Genomic DNA, 15,429 nt, shown 5'->3' on the forward strand with positions numbered 1-15,429 from the left:
GTTGTCGTCAGTGTGGGGCCCCGTACGCCAACTAAGTGAACGAGCGAGCGAGCGAGCGAGCCAGCCAGCCAGCCAGCCAGCCAGCAAACGACCAAGGTAGCGGCGGTAGGGACGTCTTTGAAAGTACGATACGCTTATGCCACTCTGCCACTGCGGTCTGGCCGTTAGGCATGAGACCGCGGCGGGCGCCACCGCCGCTGTTACTAATGTTATAGTCGAAAGCTGAACCACGACGCTGAAGCCAAGGGTGAAGTAAAAAGTTAAACGATCGAAAACAGGCAACGATAGGTGGAATGTCCGAAGTCGATGACTATGATGATGATGATGATGATGATAGCGACGACCTACCTATCTCATGGATCTTACCGATCGTGCGCGCCGAGCGGCGAACCAAATGCAACGCAGAATACGGCCGCATCAGTAATAGCAGAAGAGAAAAACTACAGTCGCGTCGTTAGATGCTGATGGCTTTCAAGACGATCGAATCACTGTGGATCAGTAAAGGGTCCTTAGTTACTGCAAAAGTTGAAGTGCCGCGGGTCAGATGAAAACGAGGCACACAGTTGAAAAAAGAGGTTTAGAACACAGCATTTTAAGCTATAATAGTTGCCATACGAGAGGTCGCAGCAGAAGTGGAGAGTCTACTTCTATACGGATGGAATGCATCAATCTGCGGATATGCATAAGCGACGAAGACAGGTTCTACGAACGGTAATAAGCAAATTGTGAGCTTTAGCCAAATCCCATCCCATCGTACACATTGGACACCCGTATATGAAGACGCACTAATGTGATAGCAGATGATAACAATACTTCATTTTATTGTTTATATTCGGTAGAAGATGTGTAACTGTTTACGAACATTTTATGAATAGGAAAGCGATTCTCCGATGTAGCCTATTTAGGATTTGATTTACTAAAGTCCAATCGTCGTTGATAAGACCATCGTGTCATACAGACGTGTACTCAGCGGTTGCTCTCTATTTTATAAATGCCGCGTGGTACCATTCATTATAACTGCATTAATAGTGATAATTTCGGCCGGCACAGATGAATTTTTACGAGAGTAGCGAACCTATGGTGGTGCATACGCTACGTGCACGGTACGTCGAATAGTAAGGGAATCGATACAACCGCCGTGATCGCTGCTGGTAAACTGTAATTTTCTAACTGTATGACCGTTCCATTTTCACCATGACGATGCTCGGTAGATATCCAGTAGATGTCAGTGTTCGGTGGGGATTCGCGACTTGCGGACCCGTCGACGCGGATCGCGCCGTAATAGCACAGACTAATAGAGGACCTGGCGGGCGATGGCAGCCGCAGAGGCACAACCATCAACGGTAAATAAGCACGCAAAAGGCTGGCTTCAGTTAACGAGCTACTGCTAGTTCTATATAGTAATTTTACTGTGCATTGTGGAATAAATTCCGCAGGCGCCAGTCAGCAAGCAATGTAAAAAAAAAGTGTAGAAGGCATAGAAAGGAAATAAGCTACTAGACGAGCATATCTTTAGAGGACGTGAAAGAAAGAAAAAGGTTAGACTTGTCGTTGTTACCACGTTCTTCTACCGCTGCTGCCGTTCTTGGTGAAGTTGCATGAGGGGCCCCCAAAGACGCGGTGCGGTTGTGCGACGACCGGCGCCCGGTGACTGCTGGCGCCGGCGACTCGCGACGGGGCACAGCGCTGTTTGCTAGTCGCCACAGCCGCAGCCGCTGGGGCCAGGGCCGTCACATAGATGGAGGCACCTGCGGCGGTAGATGAAGCTCAGCGGTGCAGCGACTTTTAGGCCAGGAGAGAAGCGCCAGGAAGCGATGGGGAGATGACGGAAGGGATTCGGATTCGAAGTTGAGGTTTCAGCTATGCTGCTGCTGTACCCGCCGCCGCCGCCGCTGCTGTTGAAGGCAGCGCAAGCGACAAGACGGCGAATCTTCTTCTAAGTGGTGGATATGGCGGATCTGCTGGATTGAGCGAATCAGAGACACACGTAGATGGCGGTAGTGGTAAGGACGGTAGGAAAGCCGGCCACGAACTGATAGGCTGAACTAACGAACCAATCGGAGGGATAAGAAATCGGAGGAGCAGCGGCCCCGGCGGCGGCAGCCCCAACAGCAACAGCAGAAGTAAAAGTCTTCGCTGCAGCAGTAAGTGTTCTGTACGTACAAATGAAAATGCGTGCGCAGAACTGGGAGGACCCCAGCAATATGACAGGGCAGTATTATGAGGATTCCCTGTAGTGACCGTAACGAACTGTACTATGCAGCGTGCCGAAAGCAGAAGGGCACAATCTATGCGGTGTGCATTTTTTCAACGTATATACACACACACACACACGCGCAGGGAAACACCTACAATATACAATGCTTATGTAGAAGTAACGCTTTGTAGCGTGGTGTAACATAGCAACCGGTTCGTTGGTCGACTGTCGATTAGTTGGCAGGTTCTACCGACGATAGAATGTGGCGTCTTCGCGAACAAACATAGGACCATTTGTCGATGGTCCAGGCAAACCAGGCGCGGCGGCTGCATGGTCTTCAACGTCATCGCCAGTGGCAGCGCTGCCACGAGGGAATTTGAGACATGGAGCGACGGCTTCGGAGCAGGAGCGAGAACGCGAGACAACCTGAACAAGAAATAAGGCAGGAGAAATGTACAAGAGTCAGAATACGTTAGCGACACGAGGGCGATTTAGGAGAGGAACTAGCAACGCATAGAAGGGCCGCAGTTCCACACAATCAAGATCCACAAGCAGCCGATGAAAGCCAATGTCCTTAAGTCCATATGTATTTGTTTCACGCGGTTGGCGCGTGGCTAGTCCTTCCCTGTAGAGCAAATACCCACGCTCCACTTAATTGCTGCTGCATAAATAAACGGCAAAGCCTTGTCGAGAGATTCGTACACGGAAAACACGCTACGCATAAAACTGGCTGGAATAAGCAAGCCTACGGAGGCGTTGCTGTTGCGCATTGGATTGCGTATTCGGACGTAAGTCAGAAAAAGCAAGAACGACGCCACTAGGCTATACGTAGGTAGAACTATTTATCTAGCCTTTCTCGTATGGTGTAGTATAGTGATAGGCCGTAAATGTTTTCAAACTGCAGCGCGCTTATGATGACAAGAAAGCTCTCAATTTTCGCAACTGCGGTTCAACAGTAACATAAATGAAATATAATATATAATATATAGCAGAATATATAGAAATATAATATAGCAGCGTAAAGCTAGTTGCCCCTATAGCAATGAGGTTGTTTAGATATATCGAACTTCGCTGTACGCAGTACGTTCGAGTACGAACGAGACCATAGGTTCCATCACTTTAAATTATTGAAGATAACAAGCTAAAATTGAACCGATTACTCAGTTAGTTGCTTCCATTTCATGAATAAATACAACACAGAAAGGTTCTACTCGAATTTTACTCTAGAACCACACGCCTTATTTGACCCGAGACGTGCAGGTGTGTTCGGGGAGCTGAAGTCCTGAAGCTGCGACATTTCGGGAGTCGTCACGAATGTTATGCTCTTTTATGGCAGTAAACGACTTGAGGGAAACGAGACGACCATGTTATCAAGTGTTCGTTAAGGTGGATCGAATAGTATAAAAACTGGAAGGCAAATTTTACCGCTGATTTAGTATCGGCCACTTAAACGAAGCCCAGCATACAGAAGTAGGATAGATACGAGCCTGAGAGAAAAAAATTGCAGGACATTACCAAAAGTTATTTTCGTCATCGTTACGAAAAGCTGCATTATTCGCGATGGGCCATATTGTACGATATTATTTTTTCCGACATTATAAACGACGTTAGGGTCACTATTAGGTGTTACTTGAGGAAAGGGGCCCCAGAAAGTCTACAGTGTCATGGATTTCAAGGGAACTATGCCAGTATGGGTACTAGTGTAGCTGCGAAAACACGATCTTTTCAGGGAATGAACTGGTAAAAGCATCTAGCAAACGCCGTGATCAACAACATCGATTTGTAATACAAACAGGTGAAAGGAAAAGAACCACTAGCAAATAGGCATAATACCGTAAAGTTATTGTCACATAAACAGCAAGCGTTTGACTAAGTCGTCTCACACAAGGACCCTGTAACGAAACAAGCCGCCTTTTGCTACTGTCTTTGTTGTAAAAATAATTTTTACAACAATAACAACATCAAAATTTAGATTGAAAGCGCGACAAAAGTACCGTCTCACTTTCATTCGTCGGTTATCACTAGCCGCAGTACGAGATGGGGCGACAGGCAAAGACGACTGTATCCAGCAGGCGGGGAGCCTAAACGATGACCACAGTTCATAACAGGGCAACTGCAGTTCGAATCGGGTCGTTGTTGTAGGAAGCGACAACAGTTACGGCCGGCGTGTCCACGTAAGCCAGAAATGGGTGGCGCTTGTTGCGTTCGTAACACAAATGAAAACTTACAGTCACGAGATAAGATCATGAAATTTTACCAATTGTCTATCGTTGTGAATTTGTACTCGACTGTAGTTACGTGACGCTGCGCTGTGACCTAACGTTTGCTTATCGAGTCCGACGATGCCGCGACATGCCGGCCCCCAATTTTCATGCATGTTTTTTTGGGTGAGTGAGTCATGCTGGCTATGGCGTGTCTGAGCTGGGATCACATTGCATTGGGTCTCAGCGATAAATGCTGTATCGTCGTTGGCTAAAAGAGAACACACAGAAATAAATGCCCATATATTTCTTTATTGGCCTTCGCCCGTCTTGCTTAATCTTAGATTCTCAAAATGGTCAAATTGCACTGGGTACGTTAGTTCGTATAGGCTGAACAGGATTTTCATGACCAAAGTAACAGTTCGTTATTTATCGACGGCCTATTCCTGTTTCCTGCGGATCGAATCCGGCCAGGCAGTAATAGGCGATTGAGGTGACGCTGCCACCAAACGAAATGAACGCTTTCGAACGCTAAATCCAACCATTATATGGTACCGTTTTTAATAGATGAGCTTAACTAATCTATGCATTCTGTGCTCTACCATATTTAAGCAGTTCCGACCTGGTATCGACCACTTGAGTAAGTGAAAGGCCGATTGTACGCTGAGCAAAACCTGTCGGTATCAGTAAAATGCAAAGTTCGTCGTATTGACGGCAGCGGCATCAGCTCTGCTAACGCTAGTAGCGGTATCGGCTACGAAGGAGAGAAGGCACACGACGATAAATTTCGAAGAGTGAAGACAAAATGAGTTTGAAAGCAGGTTATCCGCTCGGCAATTGGTTATTGCGACTCTAACGTTCACAGCGCTAATAACGCCAGCACAACCCCCAGCGCCTGTTGCAAAACGGCCAATTGTGGTCACCGTCCGTCGTTATTATCACATCTAGATGCTTCAGCTGGCGCCCCATAGATAGTCCGGAAAAGAGATCCGTGTTCTGCATGTTTATCTGTCTACGGTTCCCTGTTTTTCATGGCGTTGCCCTTTTATGCGGACCAACTGTACAGTTGGTCGCCCATCACAATGAGCTTGGCACAATGGTCTATAATGGCGAGGCGAGGCGATGGATACAAACCGGTGGCCCGCCACCAACAGCGACGACTCTGGCCGTAGGCTCCATTCCGGCCGTCCTTGTATGAGCTAATGAATGAAATGTGACCTGATGTTGTCACTGATTGTGTCGGCAGCAGTGTTGCTGCTAACGCGACGGGCGACCACGAGGCAACGACAACAGCGGAGCTCGAACGGTTGGGTTGTTTGTTTTTATGCAAGTTTCGTCATGGCTCGTTCCTTTCTTGCTTCGCCGAGACGCTTAGCTGGACGTGGACGGGCAGACATTTGCTTCTTCAAACGCCTGTTTGACAAGCTGCTGATCGAATGGACTAGCTGATGACAAATCAAACTTCAACGATACTCACTCGAACCACGCAGAAGCCAAGAAGAAGTGCTGCGGCTACCGTACCCGTGCCCGTTCCTATCTCCGCCGCAGCTGGCTATTTTCTAAGGTGCAAGTATAGGCAGTATCGTGTGACTAATGATGTCAACAATGCCACTGCTGATTGTGATGGCGAGGCCTACAATTATTATATTGATGGTAGCGTTGATGACGGTAGTGTGACCGTACCGTAAGTGTGCGCACAGACGAAGCTAGAACAACCTTTACCAGTGTCATGTGCTCATTGTGGCTAATATTGTTTATTGATAATAGCCGCTTGATTTTTTCCGACCGTCAGCCGACAAGCCCTGAGTCTCATGTCACTTTGCTATCCAGCTTATCACAGACAGACACACACACACACACACACACACGCACGCACGCCGTGAACTTCTACGACGGCTGCAGTACTGCAGGAACATCGACATTTGGGTCAGTATAGCGATGACTTGCGTAGTCTTCAATTTCGCGCATCGTATTTTACGGTGCGACCACTATCATTGATGTATTAGCCGATTTGTCGGCCATCTGCGTGCCTGCCCTCTCACATCGAGCGATGATAGGGCGAGCTGGTATCTGCGATCATTGGAGGTTAGCGGTTGCATTGATGTACATTGAGATTCATAGGCTAGCATATGCAAGGGGTTCTCTCGAAGCAGGGCAGTCAGTGAGGAAGGGCTATGCTATGCCCCTAGCTGCCATATGCATGGGTTAGGATACACATGCGAATGCCAGCCTGATAGCTAGAACTCGAAAACTTAGAGGGAAACTGGGGGGAAGGGGGTGAAAAGAGAACTCGATGAACAAAATTTGGTGTACACAGATTACAAAGCGAATAGCCATGGACGACTAAACAGCTCAGTGGCCAGGTTACAGCTGCAAGAATTGGACAGAGCAACAGGATAGTGTGCAAGATGACGTAAAAAGAAGTAAGTATCTTTTTCGGATTATCAATGACATTATTCATGTGTCCCATTTTAGTCAGGCGCCGCGAATGATCCTAAGTTAAATTGTACAGTATTGATTGTGAAAAGGTAACTTGTCTACAGATGTCCTGCTTTGCTGCTTCCAAGGTTGTCTTCGTACACAGAGACTGTTCGGTCGATGCTGCAAAAAAGTTGAAAGTTGATGTTATACTAGCGTGTGGAGAAATTCTATCATTCCATAACTAGAATTTCGTTGCTTATCAACATGAGCACGATTATTGCCATAATCTATTTATATGTTCGGATAGTAGACGACGATAAAACAGTCGTCTCAAGCTTATCGTTTAAAGATAGATTGGTCATATTTCTATTAACTATCACTGCTTGCCGTTACATGTATATGAACGCCGTCGATGGTTCTGTTCGTTCCACGGCGACTTCTTAGCGTGATCGTTGTTGTAATGGCGGATCTTTCGATAACGCGACACGGTACAATCTCCCGTATTTGTTCCCTAACCTAAACATTTTTCTCTGGACGTACCCCACCCAATGCACATCACTAACCGAAACAATAATGTGATGAGGCCACGGAGGCACACCATTTTTGTTCTTTTTTTTTGTGTATAGCATTTCGTGTTTGCTCCGTTGCTTGCTGGCTTCGCCGCTTTCATTCATTCCATAGCGTTTACTGGATTTTACCAGCTCACAGCAAGTTTTCAGCGAACATACTTGCTTGTTCTATCTCGTCCGTCAGTTAGCCGTCCAGCCGGCCAGCTAGCTAACCAGTTAGTACTGAGCTAGACATTGAGATAGCGTTGATTTGCTACCTACACTGCCCGACGCGTCTGCTCATCGTCGCCATGGCGGCACTCGATGGTGCTGCTCGCCGACTGGATCGCTGCCGCGGTGACAGGCGACGACGTTGCTGTTGTCTTGTCTTAAAGTTTTCTAGATTTGAGCTTGTGCGACTGCTACCGCCTTCGCTACTGGTTTTGGGTCAATGGGGTGTCGGCGTGCCTTGGAGTCTATGTCCTTTTCGCTCCGTCCACCTCTACCTATCTGACTCACCTTTCCGCTCAGTCTTCACTGCGATCTCAGTTAGTGGGTTCGTCGCTTGTGACCGATGATGCTGCCACGATGACTTGACTGCGATCCTGTTGTGTCGTGTGTCGCGGTCCGATTGGGCCCACTTGTTCCTTTTTTTGGCGTTCACTTCTCGCTGATATGCACTCGCAGACTCCGCAGTCTAAGGGCTGCGCGCGTGTGTGAGAACGCTCTCTGTGTTATGCGTATGCCTGTCTTCATTTGGACGAGCCAGATGGCCGACTGCTATCTTCGTTAGTCGAGTTAGTTTTTCCGTTAGTGGCAGACGCTACGAGTTGCTCGCCTGGAAGACGAAGCGAGAACGCCAAAAGACAGGTCTACAGAGTCGCTCCCAGCGGCAGCATCATCGCCGCCGCCGCCGCCGCCGCCGCCGCCACCGCTGTTGTTGAACTGAACTCTAAATTGCGGGCGGTGGTGATGGTGAACATTTCTGGACGCAGTTCTTTTCATCTTTTGCTACTGCTATCTGTTGTCGGCTAAACGCTTCCTCTGCCATACTTTTTCTCTGTAGAGTCTTCGTTCAGAGACTTTAGATAATTAGGCGGCCAATATGAACTGGGAACAAGGGTTAAGTTGAGTCGAATCGAAAGCTAGGACCAGAAAACAGACGCGATCATCTTTTCTCCCGGTTATAGCACTACTGCACAGGGTTGCTAGTATTCTTGTGAGGATTATTTCGATCGTCTTTAGAGGAACAGTCGGCAGGGGAGAGCACCGCTCAGGAATGACGAACGAAGGGATAAACATAGTCTGCGCCGCAGCGCCAATTCACGCAGCTATAAACCTCGCCACTAATAGAAAAAATGGACAAAATTCATTCTGTTGCCTCTTTACTAGTCGTGCACTGTGCAACGCTTCCTATCAGGAACATGTTTGCCATGCTCTCGTTTAGCTGCTCGAAATGCGTGATGCCATATACTTTCTGAATATATAGATAGTCAATATATTTGGTTCGTTTCTTTGGTTTGCTTTCATCGCAAGTATAGAGGCTGGCCCCAAGGTAATTCAGCGTGTCGGCTTTACGTCTATTGCTGTCGTATTGACCAGTCTCGCTACTTGCCTGTAGAAGTAAGTTCATCACTTCAATCAGCGAAAAACGCTGCTTTTAAGAAAGTATCCTCTAGAGCGGCTAGGACAACACGGCGGGCGGTGTTGCTGCGTCGGCCGTTTCAGTGGCTGCTGATACTAATATACATAGCGAATGGCCGCAAGGCATGATTATAGGAGATTTGGCAGCTGGCTGCCATTTACTCATTGTATCCTGGTAATTAATGGCTATTGTAGAAAAATCAGCTGAAGCCATCGCCGAGGTGCGAGCAGTACTTGTGGTACAGCAGCGTATACAGCTTCGGGTAAGCAGCGAAAATAAACTCTGTTCGCATTTTCGCCACGCACCCTCCAAGCCAGCGGCCGCTTTGCCACTAAAAGCGCACTTTATATCTGCGCAGACTATACCGATGTCGTGTTTCCCCCTTTTCGATGCCTTCCCTGTGGTTCTGAGCTGGCTGAGTTGATGATCTTCCGACGCAAGATCATCAGCTCAGTTAGCAGTCGCTGATTGCCGCAGCAACAGTCGCAGCGATAGTAAAGGCAGATCCTTGACCGCCGCGACGTGGCTTGCTTTTCGCTTCGATCGACGGTCCGGCCCGTTTCACTGTCCGTCCGCGCCTGAATCAATCTAATGTTGGCGGCTGCGGGGACGGCGGTGGTGGCATCAACGTATACTCGCATTCTGCTCTCTCCAGCGCATTACCTTCTCTTGTCGTCGTCTTCTTGCGTCGTTGACTCTCCTTTTCATATCTCTCGCTCTCAGCACGCGCGGCTTCGAAAGCGCCGCGTCTGCCAGCGGGAGAATCTCCTACTCGGTGTCGATCTGCCATGTATGAAGCAACGACCTAGCAAACTATAACGAAGTTCGTGTTCGCACACAACTATCGTTGCCGTTAGCAGTATCGGCACAAATGGCCGAATAAAGTATGAGGTAGTAGTAACAGCGGCGGCAGTATGCGTTGCCATTGGCGTGATCGTCATAGTAACGCAATTCATCGCACTACGCCAGTCGATGGCTGGTCTCATGTATATCTCGTGTATTTCCGAGCGTTTCTACGTGCACCTTTGCGCATAGGCAGGGTGTCTGTGTGCGTGAGAGAGTGCGAATGTAAGTCTACGAGGATATATATGGGTATCTAAATGTATTTGGTAAAGGAGCTTCTCTGCTACTAGCTCATTTTGCCCCGTTACCTTTCATTTCTATGTACTATGTTTATATGTGGCTTCTTGATGTGGTGTGGCTTTTGTCGTCGATGCTATACAGTGCGGTCGGTCCCTCGATCGCTAGACTCGTCCGTAGCTTCGCTGGTGACATGACTTTCGCTTGCCGACAGCGACAAGAGTTGTCGTTCTTTTTGTCGACGCCGTTGGCGGCTGAAGAACAGCGAGCGGTGCACCGACGGCAACGCAATCATTACCGTTATACGCTATCGCAGAGCTTGCGCCAGTTCCCAGATCTCAAGTGAGAGAAAAAAAAACTGTGTTGGCCACAACGCAAGCAATGGCGACAGTAACAGTAGTAGCCACAGCGAAGTTGCCGTTACGAACGCGATAGAAGAGGGATACACACGCTCAAACAAACGTGCTGCGGCCACACGCACAAGATTGACTAGCCCTCACTGTCTCTCTTCCCCTTGCTCGTATGGCGTGAATTGGATGATAAAGAGAAAAAAAAGGGAGGTTTTCTGAAAAAAAAAAAAAAAAAAGTCATCTGAGCGATATTCTCTGAGTACAGCATGACTCTTCGCCATCATTGAGCCACTCTCGGCAACATTCTTATTATTAGCATCGCAACGACAAATAGCGGTGGTCGGTCGTTGCTGTTGGCTATCGAATTTTAAAGGAGAGCCTGGTTTAGCGGCCGCCCGCGGCCGCAACGAATAAAGCCGCCATAGCAGCGACTGCATATAAGAGTATGGTGAAATAATAGGCGCCATTGACGTCTCTGCAGAAACAACAAACCACCCTACCGACCAGTGCCACCTCGGCCATACAGACTAGCGTCTCTACGGATAGGCCAGAGAGCCACCACTCGAGATATCTTCGATAATAATAATAATAATAATAATCAAGCTCGGGTGATGAGTCATTATCAACATGAACAATTGTATTGTTGCTGCTGCCAAGTTCCGGTCGCGCCGATGTTGATGTTGCTAAGAACGACCTGGTGTGCCTGTTACGTAGACGGCTATGTACGGTTCGGTAGCGTTGCCGGCATCGAGAGCTAGTCGTCCACCTTAAGCGATGTCAGGAGGCGAAAGAAATTCGTAGAGCGAACGGGTAAACTGGTCTCTTTCCTACAGACTTGACGCCAAGCAAAGCGATGCTGACTTTGACGATCGTACGGTTGTCTTCAACGATCGCCGCTCCGCTATGACTTGCCACTAGCGTTATTAGCATGCTCATCATCTCGAACTAAAGTTAAAAAGATCTAACAGAGGATTATCTCGACGTGGAGTTGTGTAATCTGTTTGCTGCAATGGTAGCGCAGCCATATACAGGGGCTCCTATGACACTTTAGTTAAGGAGATCTTCGTTATTATTCTGCTTTCGATCTCGGGCGTTCACTTTGTGCGTCCCTCTGTTCTGCTCTTTGTTGTCTTTACATCTTTAACATACGCAGACAGATAGTATGTTTTCGTGTTTACTCGGAATTGTCACTACTTTTTTTTGCTTCATCGCCCGCCGCCGCCGCCGCCGTCGTCGTCGTTGTCGTCGCCGTCGCCGTCGTCGTCATCGTCATCGTCGTCGTCGCCGCCGCCGCAGCCGCCGTCGTCGTCGTCGTCGTTGGTTGGATCATTCGCCGACCAACAAATCTGCTCTTGAGTTAACTCAAGCCGCAACCGAGTAGTTGGAGTGGTTGGGGGTAGATTGGTGACGATAATCATTGTGAAAATAGCCCGAATCATCAAGGGTATGAGAAACACGGGACGCAAAAGAAGGTAGTTAGATTTTTGTAAACAGCAACAACGATGATGGCAATGCCCATGATAATTCTGGGCATTTGGAATTGATGATGCTAGCGTCTGCCTACCCCTATCAAGTGTGAAAGGTTAAAGAAACAGCGCTAGCGGTGCTTTCTCTTTCCCGATGTGCGTGTGTCTGCCGGTGTGCTTTATAACCAATGATAGCTATAAAAAGCAAATAAAATTTCATTAGAATTGTAATGGCGATTGAACGCCAGTTTGTCGGGTGCTTGTGGCAGACGCGAATAGTGGAGGCGGCGCCGTTGAAGGCGGCGACGACGGTGGTGGTGGTGGTGGCGGCGGCGGCGGCGGCGGCGGCGATGGTCAGTCAACTCGGTCGGCAATCGGCCGAATCAACCTGTTTTCTCCCATCCCCACCTCCGTGTCCATACTCCCCCTATGTAAAAGAGGCGTTTAGAAGGGAATTCGTTCGACAGACCGACAATTGTCTGACGTTATTGGCAATGCTGCGCAAGGCTGTATCGTAGCTAGAATACAGCCATTATAGGGAATTTAGTAGAAACGAAGGTTGCCAACGGTGTCGCAGCACCAGAACTGACTGTTGAGTTGAAAAACAGTACTTGGCTTATCTGTTTCTTGTTTCTGCTTTTATTCCTACTCGAACTCATTTTCCATCCATCCACCGGAAATGATATTGCTCGTGATACAGTTGTTACTGACGCATACACACTTAGCACAGGGCGACGCTGGGTGACCCTGGCGACCGGCTGCTAGACTCAACGCTTAGCTCACTTTTGAGAGAGTCGATCAATGTCTGGAAATACTGAAAATGCTGCCGGCCGGGCCGTTGCGCTGCTGTTGATGCTGGCTTTAGCGAAATAAAAATGCTGAGCCATGCGCTATGATAATTCTCAGTGGTGGACGGGAGAGAGGTGGTCAGCCAAATGTCGTTTTCTTAGCCTATCTGTTGTCAACTACTACGAATTGTTGCGTTCTCTTCTGGTGCGCTCGGTGATGACTACAGGCAGGAAGGCGAACGTGGCAACGCTAACTAACTAAGAAACGACAACGTAACTCCATTTTTAACACAACCCAGCTATAGTGGGGGGCAGACGGGTGGCGAGAGTCGCGGCAAACATTGTCGGCGTCTCAGTGAAACCCATGTTTCGGCTCACAAGTTGGATATCAGCGTGTATGTGAGCTTCTACTTTAATATATGTATAAAATGTGTGATGTAGTGTTATGGAAATTCCGACAGCGCTGGGTCACAGACGTGGCACACAAACCGAAATACAGGCGCATTCCCACCAGAAGTACATATTCGATGTTGACAGCGCCTGCGTGTTTATGTTTTGATGTGGGTCTTAAGAAAATCGTATGCAGGTGCCATAAGTATCCGGTTGCGGAACAAACACTGCCTGTAAGGTTATTTCTTTGCCAGCTAAATTGCTATGTTGAGACTATGGAAACGGCGTTCCCGTTTGTATCATGACCCTAGTAATGGTTGAAAAAAGAAAAAGTTAAAATCCAATACAACAAATTTCGGCTCAACTGAACCTATATAGGATAGGATAGGATAGGATAGGATAGGAAAGAAATGGCATGATAATACATGTCGTTGCCGCTGCCACTGCCGTAGTCGCCGCTTGATGTTTTCCTCATAAGCGGTCCGTCCGTGCTCTTCCATATCGTTTGGCATCATTGTCGTCGCCGAACGGACGGCAAGTGCGTAATGATTAATAAACGCCTCCTTTTTCTCTGCGAGACTCGCATTGCGCGAAGGGAGATGAACAAGGGCCCTTCCGTGACACCAGTGAATCGCTCCACGCGTCGTTTCTGCGTATGAATTCTACGATAATAGCCTGAGAGTCCGGTGTGTACGGGTGGCGTCCGTAGTATTCGCTTTTGATTTTGTATATCGCAGATCGGCCAGGACCATCGGACCCGCGTTAACACCATGCTTCGGCGGCGATGTGGGAGGCCTCCAAAAATTTTTTCTCTCCTAGAGCGCGCGCCTGCTTTTGGTAGTGTGCAGCTGACTTGCATCGGCAGCAGGACTAGCAGGTTACGTAGACGTCATTCAGACAGTGATATCTTGTACTGGAGCCGCTTCACGTGCGGATACAATAAATGATGTCGGCCAGCTAGCGTACACACGAGATGCAATGAAACGCACCCGGATCAGGAAGTCCCCAGAGTATTGGACTAGAGGAAGCTTTTGATTAATGGAACTACTAACGTGATTCGTAAAGTTAAAGCTGGATATTCGACAATGCATGACGGTAATATCCAGATTTCTGAGCCTCGGTGCTCCAAACAAGACGAGGGAACAAGATGAATTTGTATTGATCGTTGAATCCCTGCACGACACGAAGGCATTATTAGGTAGAGACTTAATTGAAAACATATGACAAAACCGACACAAAGTTTATGAACTAACGTTAATTTTTACTATTGCTATGATTATTATGAGACATCGTTAAAATATCCTGCTTAAATCGCCGCCAGCTCACCGCAATTACAGATTAGTGAATATAAGGTTAGTGTTATTAAAATGAGTTTATGTGCCTTTACTAGTCGCAACACAAAATAGGTTTAACTAGTTCCTAAACTGGATCAACTGCTTACGCTTTCTGCGTATATGTGTACACGTATACATATATATATATATATATATATATATATATATACAAAACAATGATGATGTAGATGATATGTGACGACACTCATGAGATATTCGTCAAATTGACGATTAGCCGGTATGAATAACAGTGTGACGAACTGTTAAGCAGAATGATTGACGTTTGGCTCCGCTAAGCGTAAGTCTGTTTGTGGCTAGCCACAGGCTACGATGCAATAAATCCACACTCTGCATGGTAATGGCTACACGCGACCAATGAAACCAACGTGGAATCAGTGGATTTGTTTGTATTGCACCAATGTCCAGGTACAGAAGAAGGGTGACAATAAAACAGACATCGGTAACAATCGCTGATGATTTTTAGGAGACGCTTCCGAAAAAGGGTACAAACTTCCATAATTTCTAATAACACGGCACACTCGAGAAGGCATAGACCTGGATTTACGTCCATCATAAATTATATTGGGCACAGTACTGGGCATCTAAGCTTGAGCGCAAAAGCTTACTTAGAAGATTTTTAAACGACGAATCTTTCTTTAATTTCATACGTATGACCGCGTCCTGCAATTTCGATCCTGCAGCGTTATCGCCACATTCTGCGCTGCCGCATGGCTCGGTCATGTTCGATTCTGTTTATTCTAAAAATTAGTCAGTCGCTGCTATCGACGGGAACAAGGGACCGTGGAATTAAAGGAAGAGAAAGCTTACGAAAGAAAAACAGACATGCGACGATAGAGTGAGCAAATCTTCGAGTAATAGAGGCCATCCATTGCTGTGGGATTGTGCGTCGCTCATGGGCCCCGAGGCTACGAAATGGGAGAATAAGATGAACAGACCGACCCAAGAACACTTCGACTGTTAAAGGAAGCTTGGGCAACAAGTGTTGGGT

At 47.6% G+C, this 15,429-nt stretch overlaps 1 protein-coding gene and 1 long non-coding RNA gene across 2 annotated transcripts in view; one reads left to right on the forward strand and one right to left on the reverse strand.

Moving 5' to 3' along the window:
* Positions 1 to 15,429, forward strand: part of LOC111248164 (B-cell lymphoma/leukemia 11B-like) — a 60,168-nt gene that overhangs the window by 21,669 nt on the left and 23,070 nt on the right. The window lies entirely within an intron of this gene.
* Positions 4,691 to 8,794, reverse strand: LOC147756708 (uncharacterized). Its single transcript, XR_015325142.1, has 2 exons — positions 7,887 to 8,794; positions 4,691 to 6,999 (listed from the first exon to the last, which is right to left on the reverse strand). It is a non-coding gene; the product is annotated as an uncharacterized LOC147756708 (long non-coding RNA).

Source organism: Varroa destructor, unplaced genomic scaffold (assembly GCF_002443255.2).
Source record: "Varroa destructor unplaced genomic scaffold, Vdes_3.0 BEIS01000003.1, whole genome shotgun sequence".
NCBI classification, from domain to species: Eukaryota; Metazoa; Arthropoda; class Arachnida; order Mesostigmata; family Varroidae; genus Varroa; species Varroa destructor.